Source organism: Octodon degus, unplaced genomic scaffold (assembly GCF_000260255.1).
Source record: "Octodon degus isolate 3935 unplaced genomic scaffold, OctDeg1.0 scaffold00028, whole genome shotgun sequence".
Taxonomy (NCBI): domain Eukaryota; kingdom Metazoa; phylum Chordata; class Mammalia; order Rodentia; family Octodontidae; genus Octodon; species Octodon degus.
The window spans coordinates 19,228,752-19,235,249 of NW_004524604.1; the positions used below are offsets into that span (position 1 = coordinate 19,228,752).

At 39.1% G+C, this 6,498-nt stretch overlaps 1 protein-coding gene across 7 annotated transcripts in view; it reads left to right on the forward strand.

Moving 5' to 3' along the window:
• Tfdp2 (transcription factor Dp-2) overlaps positions 1 to 6,498 on the forward strand; it is a 227,714-nt gene that overhangs the window by 58,799 nt on the left and 162,417 nt on the right. The window contains exon 3 of one of the 7 annotated variants that reach the window (XM_023712974.1): positions 4,607 to 4,868. The exons of the other annotated variants lie outside the window; for them this stretch is intronic. The gene's annotated coding sequence lies outside the window, so the exon portion shown is untranslated. The remainder of the gene's footprint in view (positions 1 to 4,606; positions 4,869 to 6,498) is intronic. 7 annotated transcript variants of the gene reach the window in all.

A 6,498-nucleotide genomic window follows, 5' to 3' on the forward strand; every position in this document is an offset into this window, starting at 1 on the left:
TTTTTAAAAAATTTTTTTAAAAATTATTTATTTATTTATTTATTTATTTGGTACAGGGTCTTGCTATTGCAGCTCAGACTTGTAGTGAGTCTCCTGTCTCAGCTTCCCCAGCACTGGGATTACAGGTGTGTGCCACCACTTCTGGTTTCAGGGCCAGCCTGGCATGCTGCTGGCATGGCATGTGGATCCTTGCGCTTGCCAGGCAGGCATCTAGACCACAGAGCTATCCCCTATCCCTAAACTTCTCATTTTAAAATAGTGTTCGGCTTACAGAAAGTTACAAAGAAAGTACAGCTGTTTGCACATAACTTTTTCTGTGTCGTCATGTCAGTATGGTACAGCTTACACAGCTAACACGTCACTCTCAGTGTGTTGTGTTTAACCACTTCACAGCTTACCCCGAGTGGCACTCAGGCAATGTGTTTGTTCACGTACTATCTCTCCTGAGTGGCACTTCTGTTTTTGGATAGATGTCATTTCAACTGGTCCTTGTATTGAGTAAATTTTATAAAATTGTCATTTATAGATTTCTTGTTATTTTCCAAAAATTAATGAAAAAATATGCAGTTTTTTTTATCATCCTGTATTTAAATAATTGGACTGGTAAGTGGTAAGTCTATACTGGATTTTATTTATTTTTTTGGTACCAGTAATCAAACTCAGGACCTTGTACTTACTAGGCAGGTGCTGTGCCACTGAGCCATATTCCCAGCAGTAAGTCTGTGCTTTATTCAGATGTTCTTCATTTTTAGCTAATGTCACTTTTCTGTTTGAAGAAAGCATCCATACAGCATCACATTTTGCAGTCATTCGTCTTTAGGTTCCTCTTCAATATGATCGTTTCTCGACCTTTTCATGTTTCTTTAATAGCAGCTCTGGAGGTGTGCTTGTCAGGAATTTTGTAGAATACCTATGTTATGGGATTTTTCTGATGTTTTTCTTATGATTTCACCACTATCAGTGATTTAGAGACACACACACATGCACGCGCGTGCACACACAGAGCCACCGAGACAGCACACTCTGTAGAGTGCCATTCTCACTGCAGCACATCGCAGCACACTCTGTCAAGACTGACCCTCTGTCAAGGTGAACCTCGCCTGCGCAGCTGGAGCAGGGCCTGTCAGGTTCCTCCATTATAAAGTTACTGTTCAGTTCCTGTCCCTTTCCAGCCCACAGACTCTAGGGGACTGGTCATGTGCAGCTCACACCTAGGAGTGGAGAGATGTGTTCTGGCTCCTTGAGGAGGAGCCTCTGTGGAAGTTGAATTGGAACCTGCATTAACTGAATCTCTTTTGAACGAACCATTTGTCTTGTCTCTGTTCTTCATTTATGAGGTCTTTCCACCCTTGATTTGTATTGGCATGGATGTCTAATGTATTCTCTGGGTTATGATGGCAGTAGTATTTTTATTTTAATGCTCAGTTTATTCCAGTTGTGGCTGTTGAGAACATTTTCAGTTGGTTTCTGTGTCACATTGACATATACTGACCATCATGTCTTCCTTTTGTTTGGTCGGCTATGAGCATGTCCTTACTTTTTGAACACTATAAGACGCTCATTATTATCAGCTTGGCTGTTTTCTAAGTTTGAATTCATGGTAGGATATTGTTGGAAACCAAGATCTCAGTGTTAGATGAGATCATTGCTGTTTGAAGGATGCCTTTCATTTTGAATTGTTGTTATTCTTTGTGTCTGTTATATTACTCTTTTCTGTCTTTTTTTTTTAAACCAGTTCTAAGGATGTACTACTATTTTTGTTTTCCTTTTGAGGTGGATCTCACAGAGGCTGGCCTTAAACACACTGTGCAGCCCAGGCTGACTTCACTTGCAGTGATCCTCCAGTCTTAGTTTCCCAAATTACTGGGATTACAAGGTGTGGGCCACCATGCCCAGCTCTAGTGCTGGAGGTGGCAACCAGGGGAGTTGTACCACTGAGCCACATTTCCAGCCCTTCCTTACTGTTTGAAATAGTCTCCCTGAATTATCTAGTCATGCTTCCATTTGCAATCTTCCTGGCTCAACCGCCCTTATGGCAGAGATTATAGACACATTGAACTATGCACATGGATAAGAATTAAATGAGGTCATGCATATAAAGCATCATGTGCGCCAAACATACATTCATTGTGTATTTACTCCTTTTCCTCTTACTAATCATATTTTTATCTTCCTTTTTGGCTCTTCCCTGTTGGTTTACCAACTGGTCTTCTAAATGTTAATTTTCCACAAAGTTGTATCTTAGGTTTTCTTCTCACTTTGTACATTCTCCTCAGGCAATTTTATCTATGTCCATGGCTTTATTTGTGGACTTTGTATATAATTAATTCTCAAATTTCTATCTGTGGCCCAAATCCTTGTTTTCAGTTTTGTGTAGCCAGATGTGTGTTGGACACCTTCCTTTGAATAACTTCAATGCACCGTTAATGTACAGAATTGTTTCGTACTCTCAAAATCTCCCCTTTTCCTTATGGTGGTGCTGAGTGATAGTGCCACTCACCTTTTGTCCAAATCATTTGTCATCTTCTAATTCCTTTCTCTTTCACTCTACTCCCAGTGAAATCATTTAAAGACTAGTTGATTCTGTCTTTTAAATTTTTCAGCCCTTCTGACCTGTTTTCTCTGTCTACTATCAGCTTAGGTCAGATCACCCTGAAGTATTGATCTTTCAGGTTTATTTCTCTTCATCTCTTTCATTGTGCTAGCCATATACTTTAAAAAACAAAACAGAGCTGAAAAGTTCTTTCCATGTTTGAAAAAAAAAATCTTTTAACAGTTCCTTATTGCCCTGAAGATAAAGTCCAAACTCCAATTTAAAAGATTCTTCATGATGGGGTGTCTGTTTTCACCTGTAATCTTATCTCGGACACTTCTGCCATGTAGAGCTACTTTTAATTTCCTTCTGTCTCTTTTAGCTTTCTGGATGCTTTTTCCTGTGCTTGGAATGCTGTCTCTGCCTCACACCATTCTTCATGCCCCTCTGGCAACAACATGCACATCCATATTTACCTGGCCAACTCTGCTCATCTTGCACATACAGGCTGAGGTTGGACTTCTACTTGCCCATCACCTCTAATACTGTGCCTTTGTCCCTATGCCTGTTACAGTATTTATCACATTATATTTCACTGCGTATGGTTTTGCTGTTACTGTTTTATCTTGTTTCAAGATGGGATCTGGCTCTGTTGCCCAGGAGGCCCCAGAACTCACAGTCCTCCTACTTTAACGTCCTGAGGAGCTGAGTTACAAGTATGCACCTGCTATCAAGCTGAGCTATAGTTGCGGTTTACTTATTGGTCTTTCCCACCTGATTTCAAACTGTAAGAAGTTAGAAACTGCCTTCTCATGCCTCTCATGGTATGTGTCTTAAACTAGGAGCTGTGTTAAAAGAATGTGTATCCTTCCTTCTGCTGGTTATTCCTTTGGCTAGTGGCCAGCTTGTGTTTACTTTCAGAAGTCCAGTTGACCATGAATTTTTTTGGCGCCTCCTTGTTTCTGTGCCTGCCTTGTGCTACCTTTGGACCTTGTAATACATTGTTACTGCATTTATCACATGAGAGTATAATTTTTGATATGATTATATTTTCTATTTACCAGACAGTGAGCTTCCTGAGGACAGGGTCCTTTTTCATATTTTTGTCTTTAGAATCTAGTTTGATTTCTAGTACTGTTCTACATAATAAATGTTGAACTGCAAGAGCTTGTTTTGCCATAATATCCCAGGCTTTTGATCAAATTACTTATTTAACTTTTGAGAAGTGACTAAAGAAGGAATGTGTAGTAAATACTTTTAATTACCCTTTAAGAAACAAAATATTAAAGTATGTTGTGAAGGAAATTTCTGAGCTCTTTGTTTTAGAATGCATATGTAAGAGTTGGGGAGTAAAGGCTGTATAATTAGTTAAAATAGAGCAAACCTGAAACTAATTACATATAGTCTATACAGTACCAGAGGAGTAGTGGTCAGTATTAAGGATTAAGCATGTCAGTATGTATTATAAAAAAACCTGAAGATAAAAATACTGTTACGTTAATACAGACTTCATGTTGTGGTGAAAGACAAGCAGCCAGGCATGGTGGTGCACACCTGTAGTCCCAGCACTTTGGGAGGCTGAGGCAGGAGGATTACTTTGAGTTTGAGGCCACTCGGGGCTACATAGTGAAACCCTGTCTCAAAAAGACAGACAAAGGGGCTAGCGAGATGGCTCAATAGAATAAGTGCTTCCCTGGCAAGTTCAAGGGTCTGAGTTCAATACCCAGTTCTGCCAAAAAAAAAAAAAAAAAGAACAAAAAGACAGACAGAAAAGAATGAAAGAAAGAACAGAAAGAGAGGCAGAAAGAAAGACAGGCAGGCAGGCAGGCAGCCAGAACCTTAAGTGAAGACAGGGCTCCTCTATGATCTTAGAGGCGCATGTTACTGGGTGGCTGGCTGTACGCTTGGATTTCTCCATGTGGAAATATGCTTGCTTCCTGCAACTTGTATGTTCTCCTCTGGGAGAGCTGTCTTGTAGGCATCTGTCAGTGTGTTTCCTGGGTGGGGTGAATTACTCATCCTTGAAGGTATGTAAAGTCTGCTGTATATCTACTTGTTGCTTTATATCCTCAGCAGAGCAATTTCAACTCAAAAGAGAGAAGGTAGCAAAGTGGATCTCTGCTTGGAAGGAAAACTAATGGAAAAGTTGAGAAGAGACTGATTGGGAGAAAAGGGAATGAGAACTATAAGAGGATATGGTTATAACACAGGACAAGTGTTCTGAAAAGAACTAAAATGATGTTCAGAATTCCTAAAACTAAAAAAAAGAGATTAAAAGTAAGAAATAGCACCTTCAGTGTGAACATCTGCAATCCAAGCTGCTTGGAAGGCTGAGGTAAGGTTCTAACTTTGAGGCCAGATTGAGTATCTTAGTGATAAGCTGTCTCAAAATTTATAAAGGATTGGGGATATAGTTCAGTGGTAGAGCACTTGCCTAGCATGTGGTTGAATCCAAGTCACCAATATGAATGAATGAATGAGTGAGTGAATGAGTGAATGAAAGAATAAGAAGTAACAGGAGCAAGATTCACAATTGTTATCAAAGAAGACATTCACACCTCAATGCACTAAAGGTGTAAAGAGGGATATTGTATAATTGTAAAAGGAATAAAGCAGCAACACAATTTTGAAAATGAAAGGGCTGGAGGTAGAAGCCCTCCTATCCCTCTATAGAACCTGTGCTTAGCATGTACTATGCTGTGGGTTTGATCCTCAGCAACACCGGAAGGGGAACAGGGGGTGTAAGATTAGGGAAGCAAAACTCATGAACAGAAGTTCAGAAAAGGAAATATCAACAGATATTACACACTTGAGTTGGACTGTGTTAAATCTTTACGTCAAGTTGGGAATAACTGATGTTTTAACAATATTGATCTTTCTTAATCTTGTATATGGAATATCTCCATATATATGATTTACAACTAAGTATTTATTTAGTTATTTTTGTTTTTTGAGACAGGGTCTCACTATGTAATTCATGCTGGCCTTAAACTCAGGGTAATCCTCCTGTCTCAGCCTTGCTAGTACTGGGATTACAAGCATGCATTACTATACCCAGTCAGATTTACACTTAAGTATTCAATTTGAGTACTCACGTAAATGGTTTTCGTATTGAATTGTTCATTGCTGGCAAATAAGAAAGCAGCTGACTTTTGTATATTACCTTGTGTTCTGCAGTCTTGCTATCCATTAGCTTCACCTTCTTTGCATACTCCAAGAATCCCAAATGGATGCCTAGAGCCATGAATAGCACTAGTTGTACATTTTAGTTATACATACACATCTAAGCACCTCTGATAAACTTTAATTTATAAATTAGGAGCAGTAGAGATTAAGAGCAGTAACAAATAATCGGACAAGTATGTCAGTCTGATGTGACAAAACCTTGCATTGCAACAAAACCTGTGTGAATGTGGTCTTTCAGTTGCTGTGCATGGGGTGGATGGTATATATAGCACAGACACACCAGGGAATAATATGCATCCTGGCTGGGGTGCAGCAAGGTGATGTGAGATTTCCTCACACTATTGGCAGTGACTATTTAAAACTTAAGAACTATTTACTTATATAATTTTCCATTCATATTTTTGTCTCATGGTCAGCTGTGGGCAGGTGAAACCATGGAAGAGGAAATCATAGATTGTAAAACCATAAGCCAGGGAGACTAATGTAACTGTTTATTAGTTACAACTTTGTACATGATATTTTAAGTTTTGATATCCAATTACCTTTTGCTTTACCATAAACACATAATTTTTGTTTATATCTTGTCACCTGCCATCTTGTGAAATTCTTTTATTAGTTTTAGAATTCTTTTGTAGGTTTTGTAGAATTTTCTAACATGTAATTGGAATAAGGATTTTTTTTTTTTTGTTCCTCGAATGCCTTCAGGGCACGTTTGGCCAGCGGGAGAGTGTGAGGTTCGAACTCCAGCAACCTGAGGCTGACAGCTTTGTGGAAGCAGC